Source organism: Macrobrachium nipponense, chromosome 19, assembly GCF_015104395.2.
Source record: "Macrobrachium nipponense isolate FS-2020 chromosome 19, ASM1510439v2, whole genome shotgun sequence".
NCBI classification, from domain to species: Eukaryota; Metazoa; Arthropoda; class Malacostraca; order Decapoda; family Palaemonidae; genus Macrobrachium; species Macrobrachium nipponense.
Genome location: NC_061088.1, coordinates 31306297 through 31334069, shown reverse-complemented (window position 1 = coordinate 31334069; position 27773 = coordinate 31306297). Strand labels below are relative to the sequence as shown.

The 27773-nt window shown below is 37.2% G+C and overlaps 1 long non-coding RNA gene across 1 annotated transcript in view; it reads right to left on the bottom strand.

Annotated features, from left to right (window-relative positions):
• Nucleotides 1-27773, bottom strand: part of LOC135215602 (uncharacterized) — a 178517-nt gene that overhangs the window by 7906 nt on the left and 142838 nt on the right. The window lies entirely within an intron of this gene.

The following is a 27773-nucleotide window of genomic DNA, read 5'->3' as shown; positions in this document are numbered from 1 at the left end:
GACAGCATACAACATATTTTGTTTTTATTTTCCAGATCGTAGATGCAAGTAAGAAGAATGAAAAGAATAATAACATTCAATGGTAAGTACTCATCCTATATATGTCACCTAATGTTGTTATTAAGAAATGCAACTTTTATTTAGTCACATGATTTAGATATGGGCACGGGTACTACAAAAGGGAAAGGAACATGAATGTAAATACTGACCGGGTTTCGTCTTTATAGCTAAGAAACTTTTAGAGGACTTATACGTTTTTGGTAACTTTTACTTGACACTCCTTTTAATTCAAGAGATTTTTCTGCAAAACGAATTGCTTGTGAAAAGATAGTTTGGCAAATATCATCACAATAATGTTGCTGAGAAACAACGCTGCGTTTATAAATTCAGAAGAAAATTTTATATATATATATATATATATATTATATATATATATATATATATATATATATATATATAATGAATTTGTACGTGGTTCAGTGGTTATCGACCTTACCCTCCCTAACAAGTCAGAGACCCTCCGGGAACGAATCCCGTGAAGATGAAAAATGAAAACGACTGGACAGTTTCCTGGAAAATCGTTATGGTTCGTTGGCTTGAGGAGTTGAGCTATAGTAGATTCACATCAATGTGCATTTGATGTCTAGGCCAGTCCCTTACGACGCTCCTGATGGCTGTTGATAAAGCCAATGACAGGGCTGGAAAATCTCAGTCTCTCGAGAGAGTTCACATAGGCCAGATGTATGTTTCACCTCTCCTGAGGGATACTTTTGAAAGACGTATCTCTCAGGAGGGGTGGAACATAGATCCTATCCATGTGTACTCTCGAGAGAGACTGAGATTTTCCAAACCCTGTATTGGCTTATCAACAGCCAATCAGGAGCGTTGTAAGGACTGCCTAAGACATCAAATGCACGGTTGATGTGAATCTACTACAGCAGTCTCTTCCCATACAGGTTTTCTGCAAATTAGTAAGGTAGAAGTATCCATCTAACACATTATATATATATATATATATATATATATATATATATATATATATATATATATATATGTGTGTGTGTGTGTGTGCGTGTTTATATCTGTGAAATTACTATTGGAGGTTTAACACTATCAGTCCATAGACCATTCATTATATAATATATGTATGTCTTTAGTCTTGTATTACAAACAGAATCACTTTTTCTTTTATTTTCATCTAAAAGTAAAATTGCCACCACACTCCCCTTCTTTATCTGATTGGGAAAGCAAAGCAAACTCCCGTGACGCTGTCATTCCTGTTGATCATTTCAATTTATTCTTTCTCCTTGCTAGCCCGCTCTACCTCTCATCTCCTTCTCGCGTTATTCCTCTTCACCCTTCTCCTGTTCTTCTTTTTCACTCTTCCCTTTTTCTTCCTCTTGGTATTTCCAACCATCAATCTTCTCAAATTCTTCCGTTTATACTCCGTCCTCTGAGTGTGTGTGTGTGTGTGTGTGTGTGTGTAAGCTTTTTTTTTCTTTCTTTCTTTCTTTCTTTTGCCGCCTCTGCCATTTCCCCTGCTTTGAAAAGGCCGTCTTAGAGGCGAGGTAGAGCAGGTGCCGCTGAGAGTGTATTGCATTAAAGCGCCGCTCTTTCAAACTTCGCAACAATGGCTGATTTCCAATTCCGATGGAAAGAGAAGAGAGAAAAGGTAAATCAATTGGAAGTCATTCGCGGGAGGTATCGTTTCAGTTTACTTTTTATTCAGCAATTGGCTTTTTTTCAGGATTATAATCATTTTTCTTTTTCATTTTTGTTTCTTCCTGTTTGTGTTCCCGTTCTTTTCTTTTTTCGTGGAATTTTGTTGTGTGTTCGTGAGGCTCAACCAGGAGGTGTTGAAGGTTGCTTTGTTTTATCGATTCTTCCAGATTACTAAAGATTCCGTATGCGTGAGGCTTTGAATTGATGATAATGAATAGTAACAAGAAAACTCAGGTACATTCTATAATTGCTGAGGTTAAATAAGATAATCTTGATGGGCATTTGTTCCTAATTTTGGCACAGTTTCCTTTGGTATTCTGCTTTATAATTACGTCATGCGGATAGGAATTTAACCCAGAAACATTAGTACTGTACGTAGTTGTCTGTTTTTGACAGCGAAAGCAATCCATAGACTTATGCAGTTGATTGTGAAAAGAGGGTATTATTTAGTTTTTTTTTTCTGGTCTCACTGTTTTAATTTATTTTTTCTGTCGACGTCATTTGAGGTCTTAAATCCTAAGACGATTAAGACTAAATTGAGCAGTAATATAACTCCACTGGAAATGTTGAGTGAGAATAAACACCCGACACACACACACATACACACACACATATATATATATTATCTATAATACACATTACCACAGGTGAAAAAAATAGCGATTGGGTGTAGGCTGGACCGGTTTCGGCTTTATTTCCAAGCCATTAATGAAGGACTGTTGCATAGTGGCAAAATTCTTGATATAAATACTACAGAGAAAGTACGAAAAAACAAATACAACTGTGAGAGGCTACGAATCCACACCTGACAGGTGTCAAAGTGGGAGTGGCGATAAAACTCTTTAGTGCTAGTGGTAGAAATCACAATATATACTCAAGGGACAGTAAAGACAAACAAACAGACCGTTGGAGACCACGAATCCACACAGTTGTCAAGGGAGAGGAGTGAAAAAATTATTCATGCTGGCGATCTTGTACTGTGTTTGTAAGTAAATATAATCATCCTTTTTCCATGCTCATCTTCTGACTGGCTTCCTTTAAATTTCAACATTTGACCCTTTCTTTTCGATTTATATGATCTAGTTTTTACTTGCCTTGGCTGATATTCATATTATAGCCATAACTTTCATTTATAAAGCTAGATTCAATTATAATCCTTTCCGTTGCATTATCAGAATACACTATCTTTTTTGGCTATTCCCAATTGATAGTATGATTGTTCTCACTGACATTTATAAAAACTCCCTTTTCACCTGTGCATATCTTACACATTTTTCATTCTGCTCCATTCTCTTTTTCCGTGTCGTACCAGTTTGACCAACATAAAAGTTGTCACAAGAATTACATGGAACTTTATATGCACACCCTTTAGTATTGTCAGGAGAGTTCTTTATAACACGAACCAAGGTTTTATTGTTCTTAGATGCGGCATTAACTCCAAAATTCTTAAGAAGAGGGGGATATTTTTCATATCATTATTATGTGGTAGTACAAGCAAATGTGTGGTGTCACATAAAGAGATAAGATCCGGAATGAATTGATCAGGGCGACAGTCAAAGTATGCGAGGTTTCAAAAAAAAAAGCTCAGGAAAGAAGACTGAAATGCTTTGGTCATGTCATGAGGAGAGAAGATGAACACGTATGTAAGAGGGCTATGAACATGGAGGTGGAGAGCAGAAGAGGGAGGGGAAGGCCAAAGTTCAGGTGGAAAGATAAATTATTGAATGGCACGAAGGAAAAGGGTCTAAGAGAACAAGATGTACAGGACAGAGGAAGATGGAGCAGGCTGACTAGAAACAGCTGAAGGGAAAAAAGAAGTACAAGAAAATTCTTTATGTTGTAAGTTTATTCTTTGTTTTGACAAACAAATCGTGTGTTAAGTGATTAATATATATATATATATATATATATATAGTATAATATATATATATATATATATATATATATATCTTGCCTGAGGGAGTCATCCGCGATTCATCCGTCTAAAGATTGAATGTGGGAATGATAGTTGTTTTTCCTCCAAATCGACATCCTTTTACGGGAAATGGCTCAATGTTGAAGAAAAATATCTGTACATAATGTTGTGTGTGCCTTATAAGTACACACTGACTAATATTTCATTGTGTGCAGTTGTTCACAAGTTCTAAATATTACTAATTGTTTTTATATTTACATTTCATAAGCTTGCATAAACTAGCATTTTTCCAACTTTCAAACAAAACGGCTTCGTTGTCATGTATCGTCTCAATTCCATGATAGTACTACTATATGCGTCCTTGTGAGAATATTCAAAATATGATAAGGAACGTTAGCAAAACATTTATTATCGTACAGTCAAATGTATGAAATAATTCGTAACTGATCGGATGATGTTTATTGTATGAGAGTGAATATTAGAAGAGAAATAAAATGATAGATTGAAGACAGTAAACTGTTGCATGATGTGTATACTATATATTAGACAAATGATGTAGAAAGGCAGTGCTAGTTACGAGTTTTTCGTGATTCGATCGGCTGGCTTCCTTTGAACAAGGAATGCAAATGGTTGCATCTGCAGGAATGTGAGTCGCGAATGGCAATAAATGCTCGTATGTAAAGGTGCTGTTTGTTATGATTGATTGTTCAAAGTGTTCAAAGATACCGACTCGAAATTGGCGTTTTTATTTGCCAATATTAACTAGCGCTGTCTGCCTGTGCCTTCCTCTCTTCTGGCATCCACGGAATTTTGAGTACTCGCCACGTATGCATGTATGTATATATGTATGTATATTTGTATGTATGTGTGTAATGGGAACATTTTATTTGTTTCATGCTCGGTGAATTCTAGTGTTTTCTTTTTCTAGCAGGACTATCACAATTCACTTTAATGGACTTACTGATTAAGAATAATCTCTCTCTCTCTCTCTCGGCCTCTCTCTCTCTCTCTCTCTCTCTCTCTGTATATATATATATATATATATATATATATATATATATATATATATATATATATATAGTATATATATATATCTATATATATATATACATAGATATATAATATATATATATATATATATATATACATACATATTATATATATATATATATATATATATATACTATATATATATGTTATATATGTATATATATATTATATATATATTATATATATATATATATATATTCTTACATATGAGCCGGCCTCGTGTGGCCCAAAACGTAAAGGAAAAATATTATAAGGAAAGGCAAGGTAACTGGATTTTAACTTACCTTAAAAAAGGAGGGTTTTGATATTATTATTTTTAGAGAAAAAGGTCGCCAGAAAACTTAGCTAATTACTTTACATATATTTATTTACAAGAGGCCGTTTACTGGCCTGGAGAAAGAGTAAATGCAGCTTGTCCACACGGGGACTAATATTATCTCTCACAAGGGGATAGTTGGCTAAAATGAGATTCAAGCAAAAGCTGGTTTTCAAAATTATTCATATTATCTTGCGGTAATGCAGCACTTGCGGGCGCGAAGACTTGGACACGTGACTCAGCAAATCTGAAAAAGATCCCAGATTAGACACAAATGAATTAAAGATTTCTTGCATAAGTTACAGTACTCACTTTGTCTAACACACTGGGGAAGAACTCTTAGTGTTAAATGAAATATTCAATGACTTCATTTGTCTGGGACGATGACGAAAGGAGATGGGCGGCCACGAGGCAGTGAAAGGAACAAAGGAATGTTCATTTGAGAATTAGGAGTTTGAATTTTGAAAATGGAGAGTAGTTGTGACTAGGAAGGAAAGAACTGGCAATATGAATGATTCACAAGATGTACCTGGATGCCATAGTAAGTGGACCTTTGTAGAATGAGGCGTCGGCTTTGTCTCAGGTCTGGCCGTGCCAGTAACGCCGTGGGAGGCCTAATGGGAAGGCTGAGACATCCGTCCAAGGTCACGGTTTGGAGCGGACTGAGATCAAATGCAGGTGTGTTTCATGGGGGATGGGTTCAGCTTATCCCCCCAAGAGCAGGGCATCCTGGAAACAGAACATACGGCCAGCAAAGGGTTCACAGGAAAAAGGAGCTTAGACGTAGGCCTAATAAGTACCTAGCTAGCTACACACCTCCCTTTGGGATATGTCCCTAAGGCTGACAAGAGTCTATATTCCCCCTCTCTAACAGGAAATTCCTATCTCTGGCTGGCATTTTCCCCTTTGAAGTCAGTTGTTTTGGGGAAAATGGCTGCTTTTCTAGCAATCAAAATATTTAACTAAATGCTGGGTAGACGAGGAGATCAATAAATGTAACAATATATATATATATATATATTTTATATATATATATAGGATATATATATAATATATATACTATATTTATGTATATTATATATATATATATTATATATATATATATATAGGGTGTCCATAAAGTCATTCCTTGATTAATAAAATTGATAACTTTAAAATTATTGTGGATATGACCGTACAACTTTCACATTCTGTTGAGCAATTACTAAAATTTCTTTTGTTTGCTTACAGATGCCACTGTGATCACTCTATCCGCCAGCCGAGTCAAGAATAGCATTCAACGCAAGTTCAGAAATGAGTATTGAGATCCATCAGAAGTTAAAATCATTAAAGACTGGTATATAAAGTTCACAGAGACTGGAAGTGTTGAAGACCGTAAGAGAAGCGGTAGACCCAGAGTGAGTGATGCATCCGTTGTTGCTTTGCACAACAGAATGGCCACCACGTTCACCAAACCTTACCCTTTTTTATTTTTTCTTATGGTGTTATATCAAGGATAAAGTGTACAGTACACCAGTACCTTATGTTGAGACCTTAAAAGCAAGGATAACAGCAGCTTTAGCAACGGTAACTATGGAGATGTTGGAGAATACCTGGCGTGAGATACAATTTCGCTTAGATGTCCTCTGGGCAACAAAGGGGCACATGTTAGAATTTTATAGTAATGTAAAAAAAAAACTTTAGTCGTTGTTGCTGAAATTGGAAAAAACCTTATACCTCTGCCTAATATGGTTTGTGTGTAATAAAGGTCTGAAATCCTGGAAAGACTTTATGGACACCCTATATATATATATATATATATATATATATATATATATATATATATAGTGTGTGTGTGTGTGTGTGTGTGTGTGTGTATGTATATATATATATATATATATATATATATATATATATATATATATATATATACATAATGTCTATGTGTAATGGGAGCGTTATAATTTATCCAGGATCAGTGAACTACTGTATTTTCTTTGTAGCAATAATTATCTCACTGTAATTTAACAGGCTTTCTAACCAAAAGAAAATTTCTCTCTCTCTCTCTCTCTCTTCTCTCTCTCTCTCTCTCTCTCTCTCTCTCTCTCCTCTCTCTCTCTCTCTCTCTCTCTCTCTCTCAGTAAACCTTAAACCCCGACAATATTAAATGCTGCGTATTATGATTCACAGACGAGCCTCCGTGACATCATTCCGTCATAGATACGTGTAAGTGACTCATTATTCCCATTGCGACACCGAAACTAAGTAATGCAGGACGTGTAATGCGTAATTAAGTCGGAATGATGGTCGCTCATTTAGAATTACGATGGCTTTTTGTTTATGCTTCAAGTGAGCCAATCGCATTCCCGGGATATCCTGTGTTAACCTGCGCAAGAGCTAATATAGATCACGAATGTTTTATTTGTTGAACGAAAAGTGTCGTGGGCTTGTACTAGTCAGTGTTTTTTAATATAGAGATTTGTAAGAAAATGTTTATATAGACACAAGTGAAAAGAATATTTATTAAGTGTCTGTTCATGTTGCATAGAAGATATTCTTTGTAAATACAAACATTGAGCTAAGTACAAGTTTTTGGCTAAGGGAAGAAGATTTGGTTTTAAATAAAATAAAATGTTCATTGGTACAGTACACAAATATACGTATATATATATATAATATATAATATATATATATATATATATATATACCAAAGTTTTATATATCCTAGTATATATATATATAATATATATATATATATATATTATATATACATACACATACATAACATACATACATACATGCATATAGATAAGAACGTACATACGTGCCTCTATATTTGTGTATGTACTTTATTTATTTATGTAATAGATATATATATATATATATATATATATATATATATATGTATATTATATATATGTGTGTGTGTGTGTGTGTGTGTGTGTGTGTGTACGTATGTGTGTTTTGTGTTGTGAGTGGAGAGAGAGAGAGAGAGGGAGAGGGGAGACTGACTGAAAGCCTTGACCAGACAGCCGAAAGCAGTGTGATGTCAGTGTCATTGTACCTCGATACAAACAGAGGGTCAAGTCAAGGTTGATAATCGCGACGCCCCAAATCTACAAGTTGATGAGGTGGGTGGTGGAGGTGTTGAATAATTTATCTATTTATATAGACATTATTTGTATTTACTCTGGAAATTTCACTGGTTGGTAGGCTTTTGTTGTTAGCTCACATGATTCCCCACGGGCAGTAAAGCGTCTGCCAAAGTCGATAGATTCGTGCATCATATTGATTATATGACACTTTTGAGACATTCAAACTTATACCACGTACAGTTATCATAAAAAACCTAAATGTATATTTTTTTTTTTCTAAGGAATATGTTCACAATTCCTTTTGCAGTATACTCATATGTAAGCTGTAAGCAACACACACACACACACACACACACACACACACACACACACACACACACATATATATATATATATATATATATATGTGTGTGTTGTGTGTGTGTGTATTTATTTATTTATTTATATATGCGTGCATGTATGTATGTATGTATGCGTATAACATTACTAAGCCGACTTCCCTATTTAGGGTTGGCACCAGATGAAAACAAACATACAGGCGCCTCCCTGGTCATCATCATTCGTTAACTACGCATTCAATAAGGAATCCATTATGTAGGAAACCAGCTGTGCAACTTGTCTTCATCATGCGTTCACGTTTATGTTTCCAGGCTGCTCAGGGCCTTCCGCTTCTACACCTCGGGAAGCCTATCCATTCGAACACTTTCTCTATCTTCCTTCCACCTAATATGGTGGGGCTCCTGAAAGCCGAGGAAGAAACAATAGCTATTCTCTGACTCGTGTTTTGTGGATGTTACGCCCGAGTAGAAATGAGGCGGGATCACAAGCTTTAAAAAAAAAAAAAAAAAAAAAAAATCAAAATACACGTACTTACCTATACTTGACACTCAGGGCGAGGAGCTGCACTGTCCGCTGGAATTCGGCCGTCGTAACACAATACACAAACAACCAAGCAAGGACAACAACCGCACAACAATTCAATAACTATATAACAAAAGACTACTGCACAAACAATCACTAACAATATCAGTAAACAATAACACAACAAGTCAATACACCACCTACCACATCAAGGAACCACAACAACTCACCAACAACAGCACTCGACAAACCGCAACTCCAATAACTCATCCACAACACAACAGAACTCACAAGCACAGCAGATCCAACAACACAGGTACAACAATCTTCAAACATACAACATCACAATAATTCAAACAACAACTTCAAAAACACACAAAACAACTGACCATCAATAATATCCATTCACACGAACACAAACAACCTAACGAGCCAATAACCAAAACAGCTAACTACTCTCTCTCTCTCTCTCTCTCTCTCTCTCTCTTACAAACGACCATTGAGAACGTTGTCAAATGCAACTACCATAACTCCTCCATTCCACAACTTTAACTGAATCATTACGCTTGCATCGGAGTCTTACCAGCGGCACTTGAACTATCCTGGATGTTGAGACCTTCGTTGCCAGCAACTCATGCCATCTGTCCACTGTCCAACCCTTTTTAGATTTTCCTCTACTTTTCCTTTCTTGGCATTTTTGAACGATACATTTTACACCTGCCTATTATCCTCCATTCTTTCCATATGAACGAACTATTCAAAACGTTTTGGTCCATCATTTCACGTAAGCTAACCAGAATTGCTTTACACACCATGCCAAACTACTTTATCTCATTCTCACCACTATACTACATTATCTGCCTTGTGATCCAGTCAACTCCTGGTGTCTTTCAGTCATCAGACCGCTAAATCTATATAAGTATGTAAGACGCAATTTCTCTCTTTGTATGTCCGTCTCTATGTTTGTTTGTTTGCTATGCACGCCCAGACCATGAAAGCTAGGGCTGCCAAATTTTTACTATTGACTCCCCTCCCGCCAAGGAAGGTTTAATCAACATCCAAAGTCCGGGGTCATTACCCATTTTTTTCATACCCCCTCATTTCTTAAAACTTTATTTGGGAGTCATAACCCCACTTTATCTTACCCTTCATTTTTAATGTAGACGTGTTTCTATAGGTATAACAGGCTCCCCACAATATGGAGGGCTATAAGGGACCCTCAGTAGTAAGGGGGGACAACCCTCCCTAGGAATGAGGGCCCGAGAGATTCCCACAATATTAGGAACCAGGAGGCCTACGCCCTTTCAACATACTGACCAGGGGAGAAGGGGATGGTAGCCTACCTACCCTGACCTTGAGAGCACAGGGTGCAGCCCCCTTTGGGAATTAGGGCCCAAAGGGTCAAAGATGGACCTGCTGAATTCAGATGTGGTACCATAACTACAAACGCATTGAACATGAACATCAGAGTTTAGCTATAGGCTGAGTTTTATCAAGGACCGTTTAAGGCAGGCCTCGCGATGAATCATTCTCGAGCAAACTGTCGCAACATGAATGCGCCTGCCGTCGGCCAGAGGTGCCTGACTGAGCCAGTCAGTGATGCGATGCAGTAGCATTGGCTGGGGAAAGATGGAGGTCCAGGTATTTAGAACTGAATGTTAATTCGATAACATGTCCAAAGGATGGGTACAGCTGCTAGTTGCCCCTATAACATTCTCAGTATTCACTTCCACAAACATTCTCAACCTGAGGCTAACCCCTTACTCTCTTGTATCATTTTGAATGATTAGGCTACGTTTCTGGTCTGTCTTCCAATTTCAACTAATCCTCAAAATATTCACCACTAGACCTAGGGCTGCACCATCTGCAAACCGGATATATCCAATTCCATCTTTTTTTTCTGAGAACCATTAGCTCATTAATCCCTCTCTATTCATTTACCTCCTTGTATAAAGCTTCTTATTTTCGGTCATTCTTTTTCACCTTCTCCCTTCTCTTTTCTATTATACATTTCTTTATCTCTCATCTTTCTCTTGACCTCCTTAGCCATCATCGCGTATTCATGTTCACGATCTTCCTTTCTGTCTTGCAGTTGCACCCGAACACCTGTGGTTTCATTAATTTCGTATTTCCTCCCCCCTCTCCCTACTCTCCTAAAACCACACATGCTCCCTGTAAACTCCGTAACTCCGTCCTGGATCATTTGACATTCTTCATATTTTCTTTCATCTTTTACGTCTAACCCTAGCCCATTTTTCGTCCACGTTGTGTTTTTACATTTTACTTCTTGCTTATTAAAGTAATGTCATAATTACTTTTGCAGCTATCTAACTTTACTTTTACTTAACCAAATAATGATTGCACTCATCTCCATCCACCCCTCTGTTAAGGAAAGAAAAATTTTAAAAAGGCAAACGTATCAAATGAAATATGATACACTATGTTAACAACTGATAAATTTGCTGCATAGAAATTCATTTATTATATTCGTTAACTTACTCTTCCATCTGTTTTGTGCTGACATTTAATCTAACAAACTTTTCCCACTTTTTCCTCTTTCCCAAGTTTGTTTATAAGCATTTTTTTTTGAACCCATATATTTCCAACAACCAGTCTCCATTCCAAACACATTTCCAGATAGCTCAGTACATTTTTATTTACTCATTGCCTTCCTATAATGCCACGTCTTTGTCTAAAACACTTGTGCATGTAGACCACCCAGCACAAGTACCCTTTCAAGCTTCCCAGAGCCAAACAGCACTCTCATTTCTTTTCCTTATTACAATTTTACTGTTTCTGCTTGTGATATAGCACTCATACAATCCACGAATTAACACTTTTGCTCTCTCATTTATGAGGAGGGTCACCCTGATATAATTTTTGATACACCTTCCCCATTCATTCGTCCCAGATATATAGTTAGTTACCTTTTCCTTCCTATTCTGCACACTCTTCTTCCACCATTGTCTCAGTGCCAAAACATCTGGCAATCTTTCTGTAAGCAAATTGAAAATTAAAAATAAATTTTTACAATGGTTATCCTTTGCATTTAAAAATAAACAAAATATTAGATAAATCATAGTGCATCTTGCGTTGATCCTTCCTTGTTTTTTTTACGTTGAATAAACATTCCATTTTGTCGATTAAACGCATTGGAATACATATTGCTACACATCACAGTTGACTGGAGCGACGAGCGAGAATTTGCGTTAACACGAAGAGCAATCAATCATTGCTTTGCCGGTGGCTTGTGCTCCGGTTTTGTCTGCATGCGTTGTTATACACAGGAAACCCCAGCCCCCCCCCCCCCCCCCCTCTCTCTCTCTCTCTCTCTCTCTCTCTTCCAGAACTGGAAGATATTTTGTATATACACATACATGCTTGGATAAAGTGCGTGTATGGCCACAAGGAATCAGATAGTCCAGATTGCAAGATGTGGGACCTTCATGACATTCTCAAGCAGACTACGTCAAACAAAAGGAGGATTTCAAAAACATCTAAGATTAAAGAAGTACAAACATTCTTATGCACATAAGAGTCATTATATTTGGGCAACGTTGATCTTCAGATTAGAAACAGCTGTCATGGATTAATCCATTTTCTGGTTCAACCAAGAAGAGGACAAGGATATTACCTTAATCTCTTTCGAACAATTTGCGCATAGTAGTGGCAAGGGTGTAGACCTGGACTTAGTAGATTAATATAATTTTACTTTGTTTGCTGTTATCTTTTTTTATCTGTCGTATGTTGCTCCGGTGAGGATGCCTTCAAGTCAAGTTGACAGCTTTCGCACTCCGTTGTTTCGCTCTCTTGGTCATATACTCGGTTTCTATTTTCTACCAAGTTTTGACGTCCATGATAGAATATACACAGAACGGATTCATGTATTGTTTTTTTATTTTTTTTAGTATGTGGGCATTCATGTCTTACTAGATTAGTTCAGATTCCCATAAGAGTATAATACGACTGCACGAATGTTCTCTGCCCATTTTCTATGACGTCACATTAGACGAGCATCTGATAAGCCGTCTTTTAGGTCAAGCATTGTAGACAAAGGAAATATAAAATTTCGTCGTTATTCTAAGGAATGATGAACCATCTCACGAGAAATGGCAAGCAAGGACAATTCACAAACAGAAAATTGATCACATTTAATCTCTGGAGCCTGCGGTGCGTGAAAGATATGTAAAAAAATAAACAAACTCGTAAATAACAAAGGGATAGTGCCTTTCTTACACTTTGCGATGCGATTTGATAATATCCCCCCATAGATTTAAATGGTGAATGCGATTTAGGACATATGAAATATTGTAGTTCATGTGAATGTCGATATTGCAGAAGTCGAATAGGCAAAATAAGTTGCACAAATCTTTGTGTGTGTGTGTGAGCGAAACGATGACACATTTAGGGACTGATGTCATGGGAGTTTTCGACGGTTTTTTTAAACTTTCATTTCTTGTCCTTGTGTGAATTTTGGACCTCATTGTCGACTGTTTTCAAGTTGATTTCGTTTGTAGGTAGTCCGTTACCGAGGGTCCGCCTTTTAGTTCATGTATTTTGTTAAATTTACAGTCCCGCCCCGCCCCATCCAGGGATATAGAACTAACCCAGTCGGGTGGGGGGGGGGAATTTTCGACAACACTAGCCCTTTTTTGCACTTGATATTTACTATCCACTACTTCAATTTTTAAAGATTTGACCAAAATAACTTCCTAGCGGCTCTCTATCATCTATCATTTGACAATGAACGCAATGGCTGTTAATGAATTACTTTGTGAAATATTTATGCCCCAGGATTCCTTAATTACACTAACAATTGATAACACTCATCACTAATGAAGTTATGTGAGAAGATTTTCGTAATCCCTTGACGGCTAAAACTGAGCCCTGTTTATCCTGGAAATCCTTAGTGCTCTCCTTTCACTAATCTTTTGAGTTTCATCTCCCAGATTGTCCGCAACAACGGGGACTGAGTACTACGATTTTCCGTCTCTGTTAGACCTATTGTGGCACCTAAATACACGCAGCTGACCTACAACATGGTCGACTTCCTTGATTACATCCGGGTCTCTTTTTGGAAACTATCTATACACACATGTAAACACACACGCAAATTGTGTGTGTGTGTGTAATATATATATATATATATATAGATATATATATATATATATATATATATATATTATGAAATGCCGTGAAATTAGCTTATTTGTCCTCGCCAAAAGTATATTAGTAATTATGACAATGGCAATAATAGCAACTGTCGTTATTATTTTTGTTCCTTTACCGTCTCAGTTCTAAACTTTTGCGATAATTCACGTTATCCTTTATTGCTTCCTCTCTGCCAACAAAATTTGAGAGGTCAGTGATGTTTGACCTTGTCTGTGTGTTTTTAATTAACTTTTAGAACATACGGGGTTAGATGAATGAATAAATTCTTTGGGTGGCCAAGTTTTTTTCAGTAAATTGATGATTTCATTTGTGGACTTCGAAAGCCTGTTCGGTTTATTTTATTTTTGGATCTTTGTAAATGAAGTCATGTGACTATTCACCATATGGCTGTAACCAAGTGTGATACCAGTATGAAAAGTATATTTTTTAAACAAAATTTACATCCGTATATACTAATATTTTAATGTGCGTCACTCCTTACATTGAATCGGTTTGTATTTAATGACATTTTTCTGTTATTGGTTTGGCTAAAGTTAATTTTCATAGTACGATGATGATTTTGATATGATTTAAAACTTGAACAAGCGAAGTTTATCGTAAAATACTCAAAATAGCCAAGCAACAAAACCAACGGGCTGAATGTTGTTGAAGATTGCTGAAGTCGAAAATTAGAGTACAGCTAAGCTCTTTAAGTTATACGAAATGATTGCATAGGATTTCACTCAAAATTCACGAACTGGCAACCTAACGTGCTCCATATTTATTTATCTATTGTTTTAGTTCGAAAACAAGGTTATTTCATACAAAAAGGCCATAACATGTTTCATGAGAGTGAAAGCTGTCATAAATTTTACAATTGTAAAGAAATGTCACGTTTTGGCAAATTTCTGAAGAACTTGAAACATTTACAAAACTTTCGTTCACTCACCGCCGATGCGTTTAACAAACAAACAAAAATAAAAAAAATCATCATCGAACCTCGGTTCAAATGTTGAAATAGTAAAAAGATAAGAAGAAAATTGTCATAACATTAATATTGCTTGCAACCATGAATTATTGATTAGTCCTGTTTGATTGATTTTACGCCTTAACGTTGAAAAAAAACGTCTATAAGTAAATACGAAAGACTTACTGTAGCTAGACCGCATCCACCGATAACAGCGGGTGGGCGGAGCCTGTGTGACGCAATTATTAATGAACCACCTAGAATATAGATCAAATAAAATTAGTAGCGGCAATGAAATTATCTTGAAATATTTTGTCAATATTTAGCAGAGGAATATTTGAATTTTTATAAAAATTAAATTGTTTATTTTATATTTCTTAACCACTTCAAAAATTATGGCTTAATATCAATTATTCGCCAATGCATTTATTCTCTAGTTAAGGCCAAGATTTTGTTCCTAGACCTAGGTTGTTAGGCTTCTTTACTTACTATCAATACATTACACTCAGCATTCTTATCTCTATTATATCAACAATTTCTGGCCAGAAAGCATATGAAGTCTACACATTCTTGCTCTTTAAGTTACCCCATATTAATGAGTAAATTATACACCAAAAGCGAGCTGGAGGACTTTTAAGAAAATAGTATTTTAAGCCAGTTAAAAAGCAAGTGTTCCACAGGCCTTTATATTAATACTAGTAGATAGTTCGATTAACCGCCATATTCTCCATAAAATGAAAATAATCTTCACCTTTTATTCCTCAAAGAACAGGTAATCTCTACAAATGAATTCTTCAGTAACAGAGATTATATCTCAGAAGGCTCAGCTTATTTTTTAGACCTATAAATCCTTTCGCAACATACAGGCAGCTTGAACACAGGGTAAAACTTCAACATTCCAAGAAAACTTGTTGTCGTTCATATTTTTATTTTGAAAATGTTATAACCGTTGAGCGTATTAGGTTTACTGTTACAATGTTGTAGAGGTAGTTACGTTGACCAGCCCAAGGAGTATGGTAAGCGCGCTGCCATTGACGGCACCACTAACCTTATCACACCGTGTCTTTGGGGTAAACAATATGTCAAAAGAAAATCAGCTAAAATCACACAGATTATGAATTATAAAAATGCATAAAAGGGATCTTATTTATATAACTTAGGGAAAATAGTACTAGCTGTAAATTCGCCAACTTGTCATGTATGACATCGGAAATAACAAAATAATTAACACTACTTGGTAACGTTACGTTGAGTCTGAAATTTTGGACGATGTGAAAAGAATCATGTCGCCTCAGATTTGAGCATGACTGTACAAGGGAAATATGATCTCATCTTGCCCAAGGAAGAAAAAAACTGTTAAATTGGCGTTCCACTGATACCTACATAGTTTATAGCGGTTAACGTCATTACTGCGAATTTTATTGAAAACTCTAGTAGTTTTTTCTTTGATTTCACAAGGTTAAGGTAGAATTCAATCTGAGGGTATTGATTTTTGGTGTCATTTCAAAGCTTAATTGTTTTCAATAACACAAGAGAAGTAGAGGTCAAAATGATGAGTTCAAGTTAAAAAATTTACTTTTCTTTGAAAAGTATAAAAAAAAAAATCAAAACGAATATTTTTATTCATTAAAAAAATAAACAAAAAATATAGTAATTGAAATAAACACTTTTTTGCAGTACGCAAACTACGATCATTTTTATATCATGTTACAAGCTTTATTGTTATTCATTTCAGCCATCAGCCATTGCCTAGGAAAGAATATTACCGTAATATTTTTACGGTATTGGTGCACTATAATACTAAGAGCTGTACATTTATCAATAGGGCTCATTTATTCACTCGTGAGAGTGTCTAGCATAGACCGAACTTAACCATGTTAACTCTCCGGTCTCCCTCGTATATATAGCGGGGAATGTTAACATTCACAGCCTTACGGTAAAGCCCCGCGGTGTCTACTAGTGATAACGAGTTTCTTCTCACCCACCACATGAATATGGGACGAATTCCACTGAATTCATATTCTTGCATAATTACTGTTGACGGAGCAGGAACATTAGCCTCCACTTTTAGCCGCCCAACTGTACATATGCATGAGATTGTTCCTGCTTTGCTTGCAGTCAAGAGAGAAATTGCTTGTGTACTTCCGCAGTGGGGTTTGATGTTACTGTTTGGGTGTTTGTAGACTCTCTCTCTCTCTCTCTCTCTCTCTCTCTCTCTCTCTCTCTCTCTCTCTCTCATTTGTGAGACATTTCTCCATCGGTGAGTGTTTTCCGCTTTCCTGCCCAACACACACGTTTCCTTTCTTTTTCATCAGGAAGGAGTTCGAGGGTTCTTGCTCGGAACACTTGACTAACCGTCGCTCGGGGATTGCTTCGCTTCCCCACACTTTTATATGTATATATGTATGTATTTGTTATGTAATAATATATACATTATATATACACATATATATTTACATATATAAATACATATGTATATATATATAAAGTCGAAATGTCTTTATAATGTTTCTTCCCTTTGGAAATTTTATTCTCTCTCTCTCTCTTCTTCTCTCTCTCTCTCTCTCTCTCTATATATATATATATATATATATATATATAATATATATACGAGTATGTGTGTGTGTGTGCGTGTATGGATTTATATGTATATATACGTACATATGTATATATGCACCTATATAGATAATTATAATCGATTCGTCCAACGAACAAGGTAATGCACAGAACTTACATGTCAGTTTAAAACACTACATTGATACTCTTCTCCAGATTTATAGTAAAGGGCTTTCCATGAATTGACAGCAACACGTCTAAGATCGATAACATTCTTATTTCCGAGGAACCTCATGATATGTTTATAGTAATATACATATACACATATGCGTATATATATATGTGTGTGTGTGTGTGTGTGTGTGTGTGTGTGGAATTAATGAACCCATAAGCACATGTTGCACAGAAATAATTTTCTTAATCACATCGGACCAAACCCCTAATTGTGTGGGTCACTTGGTGAGTCAGATATTTATATTATATATATATATATATATATATATATATATATATATATATATATATTATATATGAAATCACAAAATAGCCATGCAACTTCACTCTTTATGTATATTCATATCTCGTGTTAGGCTTCAATAAGGTGGATTAGTTTTATATTCCAGATTTAAGCATAATACTAGTGATTATATATATACATATACACATATGCGTATATATATGTGTGTGTGCATGTAATCACATATATGTATGTTTGTGTGTGCGTGTGTGTATGTGTCATAGTCTGTGTGCCGTGATGTTGGAAAAAGCAACTGAGTAATCAAAATTTTGGATCTACTAAAGAAAAAAACTACACCATGTGCGATCAAAGGGCTATGAACAGAAAATGTGAAGATAGCTTTTTTAGAAAAAACCAACTTACTTCAAGGACTGAATGTAAACGTAAATTGTCCACAAATGAATTATTATTTCTATAAGGCAAATCAGAAGATGTGACACAAGAGTACTGATCGGCTCCGTGGCACTCTCAGGATTGACTCTACAATGTGCAATAGCAAATGGAAATGTGCCACCAAGTTGCAAGCAAGACCACTTAAAAGAGGATTAGAACTTGGTATTACTAAATTGAAATAACATTGCGCAGTAGAACACTGTAAGCCAGCCTTTGCTCTCTCTGGTATCCTGGGCTTCAACCCAAGATTGGCACTGGCAGAATAGGTTGAGTGGCATTGTTGAACTACTGGAGAAGGCACACAAGGGGCCAGGCTACCCGGATCTTAGTCCGTGGACAGGACAGGCGTAGTCAGAGCCTGGGTATCCCCATACTATGCAGCAGCCTTCATGAAGATGTCGTTCAATGGGAACTTCTGAAGTTCAATCGAAGATGCAATGCATTACGACCTTAATACTATTTTCATCGGATTTGAGTACATTTTTATCTGTTTATTTATTTATAAATTTCTTTTTTATTTTATGATAAGTGAAATCTCTCTCTATATTTCCATTTACATCGTCTTACTTCTTCCTGATGAACACCTTTTTCATTGGAAGCTTGAATTCCAAGTCAGTGCCCCATCTGGACTTGTTCCATATAAATGGGTTTCATCTTGTCAATAATAATAATAATAATAATAATAATAATAATAATAATAATATGTCGGTTGTAATGAAGATATCCAGTAAGCTTGTTTTCAACGGGCTGAAGGAAGAAATAGATAAAGATCTTATTAGGGATGAAGTCATTGGTTTTAGATAAGGTAAGAGTTGCATAAATCAAATGTCGCTGATAAAACATTTTGTGCAGCAGTGTTTGTAGTTTATATTACCCCATCTTATGGCTTCCGTTGAGGAGAAGAAGGCCAATAGCATTGAAGATCTTTCGTCACTATGGGATTCATGTTAGATATATAAAGCTGTTAGTAATTATCCATGAAGGAAGTCTATATACGAGTATACGAAGTTTATGGTGAAGGAATCTTGTTAAATTAACTTGGAGTGAATAGCGGGGTGGTGCAAGAGGATGTTTTTTCAGCGTTTCTTTTAGCTTTTCCGTAGATTTTATTAAGAAAAACGGGACTTGAGTGAAGAGGAGGTTTAGCTGGAGTGAAGACAGAAATTAGCCTTGACATATGCCGATTATGCTGCTAAATCAGCAAAACACCAATAAATTTACAAAGCTTTCTTAATAGAATTCATCAATACTCTAGACTCCTAGAGAGACAAAACTCATAAGTTTTCACCCAACAACATCAAATACGGGTCATCAGATTCTGCTGAAAACCAGACAGGGAAATAATATCGAAGACATGACTTAAAATAACAGCATTTTCTTATAACAGACAGAGTTCAACAAATCTCGAGTATTTCCCAGTATTACAGTTTTCTGCGCAATTGGAGAATAGGTAAATCGGATGTTTACCAAAAGTACACTTACTTAAAGATATTGGTTGGAGAAGATCCAAATATAAGTATATATATATATATATATATATATATATAATATATATATATATATACATATGCTTAGTTATATGCACATACATACGTGTATAAATATATATATATATATATATATATATATATATATATATATATATATATATATATATATATATATATATATATATATCTATATATATATATATATATACATATGCTTAGTTATATGCACATACATACTGTATAAGTATATATATATATATATATATATATATATATATATATATATTTATATATATATATAAATATATATATATATATACACTTGTTTTAAACTTGTTTGTGGCTGAATTTCTCCCGACTTACACCACCCTTCCTTCGCTCAGGCTTTAGAGTGATGTAAAAATCAATTTTAAACGATAAAGCGCTAAAATCCATTTAATACAAACACAACTCAAGCAGCTGCTGCGTCATTATTATAGAATAAAGACACAATGCACGCCGTGACACCCAAATGAATTTGTTTTGTTGAATTTAAGCGTCTTGTCCTTTAAAACGGTTCTTGGTCGAAGGTACGAAAGTATAACATAAACGTCTACCACTCAATATATTACCAAATACGTACACACACACACACTATATATATATATATAATATATATATATATAATTGTTAATAATAAGAAAAATTATTATCAAATAAGAATAATTGCCCTTCGGTTAACATATATGAAAATATATTGATTCCGAGGTAGAGCGAATTGGATATTAAAGGACATTTGTAGCTTAATGCCACGTATATGAATTAAGGTGATGTGGTAAAAATTCACACACATATACACAAATGTGTGTGATAAAAATTCATATATATGTATGTATATATATATATATATATATATATATATATATATATATATATATATCACTTGTATGTATATGTGTGAATTTTTATCACATCACTTTGATCCATATATACGTGCATTAAGCTACAAAGGTTCTTTAATAATCCAATTCGCTCTACCTCGGAATCAATATATTTTCATATATGTTAACCGAAGCCGAAGGGGAACTTTTTTTTCAGTTGATAATTTTTTTTATTATCAACTAAAAAAATTCACTTCGGTTAACATATATGAAAATATATATCTTAATTTCCAATTACCTTCACTTTGGGAATACGTCGACCGAAAGTCTTCGATACGTACTGTCGGGTGTTAGAGTATTCCAAGAACTGAATCTTTTATCAATTATATGTATATAGTATTCTATATATATATATATATATAATATATATATATATATATGTATGTATATAGTATATATATATATATATATGTATATATATACATAAATATATATATATATATATATAATATATATATAGCATTTTATATATTATGTATATATATATATAAATATATATTAATATATACATATATATATAATTTTATATTTATATAATTGTTTTAAAGTCATATGGTTAGTTAAATAAATATACACAAACCATATTATACAAAGTAGCTGATTTGTGTTGTGGGACTTTACAGACATGTCAGGTACTAGAACGTGGTAACGTGTAAAGGAAATCCTTAAATTCTTATCTTGTAGGGTTATCAGAAATGTAAAGGAAATGTATTTTATCTTCTTTTTTATTGCAGTGCGGATACTCTTATCTAAAGTTCAAAGTTCTAAAGAGTAAAGAGTTGTTTACATGCTTATATATGTGTTTTACTCGCACACATATATATATGCATGTATGTGTGCACGTGTGTGTGTACGCACGTACATCTGTGCAATCACATAAGTAAACTAAACCTAGCTCCCATTTGCACCGAGTCTTATATTTATGTGCATGGTTTCGTGTATGTATTTGTGCACACACAATTAAGCATTGCGCATAATATCACAGTATCTCAAACACTTCCGATTCAGTTTGTGATTTATGATAGTCCTGGATGTCTGCCGTAAATATTCTCTTATCTTGACGCGTGATCTCGGTCTCTGCCGTTGCAGTCATCAATTTTAGTGGCTTCTTGTATTTCATAAGGAGTAACTAACAGTAATGTGGATAAATGAGTCGTAATGATATTGAAGAGTGTTCTTAAACACCTACCCTTTAGAATGATATACTACATCAGTCATGTCTGCGATGTACGGATGACATATAGTTACTCATGATTTGTATAGATATGTTTGTTATTATTTGCATGAGTTGTTTCTATGTCTCTTCATACAAAAACATTCATATATAAGTTTGTGGTTTTATATATATATATGTAATATATATATATATATATATATATATATATATATATATATATATATATATATATATATATATATATATATATATATATATATATGTATATATATATATATATATATATATATATATATATATATATATATATATATATATTAATGTTTGTGTGCAGAATGCGTCATTTCAGAGAACATCTTCTGTTTGATTAGCTTTGGGAGCTTTGTTCCTGACATTAACAACAACAATCGAGTTCCATTCCCTTGATATGTATATATATTCTTCTCTTCCTCAGACTGTTTTACCAATTACCGAAAGTGTCTGATACTAGAATTTATGAGCCTGAACCTCTGGCGCTGTGGTAGAGAAAAGGGTTTGCTCTCTTTCTCTCTGTCTGTATTTCTGTTTTACACAATCACACACATTATATGTAGTATATATTATATTTATTTTATTTAAATTGTTTTGATAGCAATGATTTGTGACTGATGATGTTTCCTAGATGATTTTAGACGCCAATATTTCTTTGTATATCAATTTGATTGTGTACATATAACTTTCTTCGTTGACGTATATATGTGTATATATATACGTACGTACTTACATATATATATATTATGTGTGTTTGTGTGTATACACACACATATATATACATTATATATATACACATACATAAACATAAAAACCAGGGTCCCTGGCCTCTATAATTAGGCCCGCAAAGAGGCTTACATTACAAAACATGGCTTTGGGATTCTCTGGGAAGCACCGGAGGGTCCAAGGCAGCGCCATGGATCGAAGATTCCCCCTGGATTCCCCGGAAAATAGCCTCCGTTAGAAAAATCTATTTGATTTAGTTTCGTAAAAAGACGTACAACAACTTACCTAATTTCTCAAGCTCCGTACTATCCATCATGAAGCCAACTACAAGTCTACGGAGCCAAGGATGGATTCAGTTTCTTCAAGGAGCTTGAGGAAGCAGGAGCTGATCCGTGTGTCTTTTCCCAAAACGAAATCTAATCAATTTAAATGACAAAAGTTACCCTTCGTGGATTCTGGGTGGAATCTTTGGTCTACGGTGCTGCCGAGAACTCTGTGGTGCTTCTCAGAGAACCCCGAAGGCCTTGATTTATAGAACATGGAGCCCCGATACCCTGGGTAACCCCTTTTTGGCCAATGTGCATTCCACCCATTTCAGATGGGTATTTAAATGGTAAAATCTTGTATTTTTGTTAGCACGTCATTGGGCATCACCTGTCATGTATGTGCTTAAATAATTTTGAATGGTTTTATTACTGCTAAAATCACGTTATTTTTATTATTATGCAGCGTATTGGTAGTGAGGTGATTTCGACTCTGTGCGAAAACATGTTTTGGGTAAAATTAGTAAGACATTATATGATATATATATATATATATATATATATATATATATGTGTGTGTGTGTGTGTGTGTGTGTGTGTGTGTGTGTGTGTGTGTGTGAATTTTTATCCCATCACCGTGATTCATATATATACATGCATTAAGCTACAAATGTCCTTTAATAATCAAATTGCTGTACCTCGGAATTTATATATTTTCATATATGTTAACCGATGGGAATTTGTTAGTTGATGATGATTTCGTCCTTTCGTGGATTCGAACCGGCGCACAGAGGAGAAACCAGGACTTTAGTTGAGTTACCGACTCGGCTAACTTGTGTGTGTGTGTTTGTGTATGTATGTATGTACTGTATATGTATGTATATATACATAAAATATATGTATATGTGTGTATTTATATATATACATTCATTTCATGCATGCTTACTATATTCATCGTCTATATGAAAAGAAATACTGATTATTATTATTATTATTATTATTATTATTATTATTATTATTATTATTATTATTATTCAGAAGATGAACCCTATTCATAAGGAACAAGCCCACAAGGGCCATTGAACTGAAATTCAAGCTTTCAAAGAATATGGTATTCATTTGAAAGATCAGTTAGTAGAAAAAAAAGAGAAATAAGCAAATTAATAAATAGTGGAGTAAAGGACCTCTGGAACTGAGAAGTTAGTAGAAATAAAGGTAAATTAATAAATAGTGGAGTAAAGGACTCAGGAACTGAGAAGTTAGTAGAAATAAAGGTAAATTAATAAATAGTGGAGTAAAGGACCTCTGGAACTGAGAAGTATAGTAGGAAAAAGATAAATTAACAAATTAATAAATAGTGGAGTAAAGGACCTCTGGAATTGGGAAGTTCAACAACGAGACACATTTACTGCTTATTAGTGTGCTGCTGGTCTGCGAATCTGGTTGCTCTCGGCTGGAAAATGGGATCAGGGATCAATTGTGAATGAAAAAGATCTCTTTTAAAGTACAACTTATGAAAAACTGACAAGATACCATCTGTTGATTATCCAAGTCATATCTGCTAATATTAGGAAATAAAAAACCTACCACTCCTAACAATTCTGTCTAAAAGATATAAATCTCTCAGAAGCAGACATCCACACTGAAGAACAGTTATGTATATATGTGGCTTTACTAACTTTCGTGTGGCATTTGCTGAATCTTTCATAAAATGTTTTTCAAAAGTAAGATGTGAGTCGAAAGTCACACTTAGAATAGTTAAAGCTTCAGACTCATTCAGAAAAGTTCCATCCACTTGAAGGGGTGGATGGGTTGGATAATCTGTATGAGATTTACTAATCGATAGTGTTTTCGTTTTACTGGAGTTCAGCCTCATACCCCACTGACTTCACCATTCACTGATCCAGTCAATGTCTCGAGTGAGGCTGATGGCAGCTTCATTTCTCATAACTGGAGACTGTACTATACCCACAAGTGTGGCATCATCGGCATACTGAACAATCTTGTTTTCTAGGCACACAACCATATCACTTGTATACACTACAGTAAAAATAATAGTGGACCAAACATTCTACCATTTGAAACTCTAGACATGATAGTGGTGGACCTTGCCCAGCTGTCCCAGGACCCTTGGCGGGCCCCACCTGTCCGTCCTAGGAACTGTAGGGGGCCTTGCTCGCCCGTCCCGGGACACGTGGTGGACCTCCCTCGCCCATCCCATAACACGTGGCAAACCCTGCCCACCCATCCTGGGACCCGTGGCAGCCCTCGCCAGCGCGTCCCGGGACACGTGTCGGACCCCGCCCCCCTGTCCCCCACCTGCCTCGTCCTGGGACACATGGCGAACCCTGCCTGCCCGTCCCATGACACGTGGCAGACCCTACTCACCAGTCTTGGGACCCATGGCAAGTCCCGCCTGCCTGTCCCGGGACCCGTGGTGAACCCTGCTCGCCCGTCCTGGGACACCTGACAGACCTCGCCTGCCCATCCCAGGACCTGTGGCAAGCCCCACCTGCCCATCCCAGGACCCGTGGCAGACCCCGCTCACCCATCCTGGGACATGTGGCGGACCTTGCTCGCCTGTCCCGGGACCTGTAGTGGGCCCCTTCCGCCCATCCCGGGACACATGGGGGACCTCGCCCGTCCATCCAGGGACCCAAGGTGGGCCTCGCACGCCCATCCCAGGACACGTGGCAGACCTCGCCTGCCTGCCCGTCCCTGGACACATGGCAGACCTCGTCCACCTGTCCTTCCCCGTGGTTGGCCATGCCCGCCCATCCCATGACACGTGGTGTACCTAGCCTGCCAATCCTTTGACCCCCGGCAGGCCATGCCCGCCCATCCTGGGACATGTGGCCGACCTCCCCCGCCCTTCCTGGAACACATGGTGGACCCTGCCCGCCCGTCCCAGGACCCACAGCGGGCACCGCCCACCCATCCTAGAATATGTGGCGGACCTCGCCCACCCATCCTGGCACCGCCCGCCCGTCCCAGGACCCATGGCAGACCCTGCCCACCCATCCCGGGACACTTGGCGGATTTCGCTTGTCCGTCCCAGGACACGTAGTGGATCCGCCTGCCTGTCCCGGGACCCGTGGCAGACCTTGCCTGCCCATCCCAGGACACATGAACCTAGCCCACCTGTCCCGGTACAAGTGGCGTACCTTGCCTGCCTGTTCCGGGATCCACGGCAGGCCTCACCCACCCATCCCAAAACATGTGCGGACCTCGCCCGCCCACCCCAGGACGTGGTGGACCACACCTGCTCATCCCGGGACACATGGTAGGCCTCTCCAGCCCATCCCTGGACCTGCGGCAGGCCATGCCCGCCCGTCCCAGGACAGATGGCGAACCATGCCTGCCCATCCCAGGACACGTTGCTGACATAGCCTGCCCATCCCGCGACCCGCTCCTGACCTCCCCCGCCCATCCCGGGACCCACGACAGACCACACCTGCCCGTCCCGGGACATGTGGCAGACCTCGCCCGTCCCGGGACACGTGGCAGACCTCGCCCTCCCGGCCCGGGACCAGCGGTAGGCCTCGCCCATCCATCCCTGGATCCGCGGCGGGCGTAACCTGCCCATCCAGGGACACCTGGTGGACCTTACCCGCCCGTCCTGGGACCCGTGGTTGACCTCCCCCGCCCGTCCCGGGACACATGGCAGACTTCGCCTGCCCATCCCGAGACCAGCAGCAGGCCTCACCCGCCCAGCCCTGGACCCGCAATGAGCCTAACCCACCCATCCAGGGACACCTGGCGGACCTCGCCCACCTGTCCTAGGACACCTGGCAGGCCTTGCCTGCTAGTCTCCGCTGAGAGCAACACCTATGCTGAGCATTACAACCAGAATATGCCACTGAATCCTTTCAATACTCCTGGGGCTTCTCTGAATCCTCTGCTTCTTCTCTGGCATCTCCACAAATCCTACTCATTCCTCTCAGTTCTCCTGGGGCACCTCTGAATCCTCTGCTTCTTCTCCTTGCACCTCCACGAATCCTACTCAATCCTCTTAAATCTCTTGGGGCCTCTATGAATCCTCTGTTTCTTCTCCTGGCACCTTCACAAATCCTTTCATTTTCCCCACGGTTTCTATAATCTTACTATTTTCATTTTCCTTTCCCTTCCAGGAATCAATAAAACTCTAAGAAAACATTTTAACATATTTATTTCCGTTCAAGTTCAATTTCCTTCAAGGTTAACAAAGCAAACTTGTTACAAAATAAACATCAAACTTTCCATACAACCAACATTCTCCTCAAATATTTCACATCATATCCATGAGCAGCGGCAGCGCACACTTGATCACGGCATTCCTTGAAGATCTAGAGCAACTTCTTCAGTTTCCAGTTGTCCTCGAGTCTCCAGGCTTCTGTATTTCTCGTGGAGGTTCTTCAGGTCGCACACCAATTTCTCCTTCTCTCCTCTAAGCAGTCGAACCTCATCTTCCAGCTGGTCGTTTTCTTTGCCCTGGACACCGGCCTTCCTCTCCAGCGACTCCAGGCGACGATTTCGTTCCTCTAGAAGGCTTGCCAGCTCGTTCCTCTTGAGTTTTGCCGCTTCAACTTCACACTGGAGACTGGAGTCCACACTTTTCCTTCCAGAGGTCTTCCACTTCCTTATGCAGGCGCTGGAACCTCAGCTA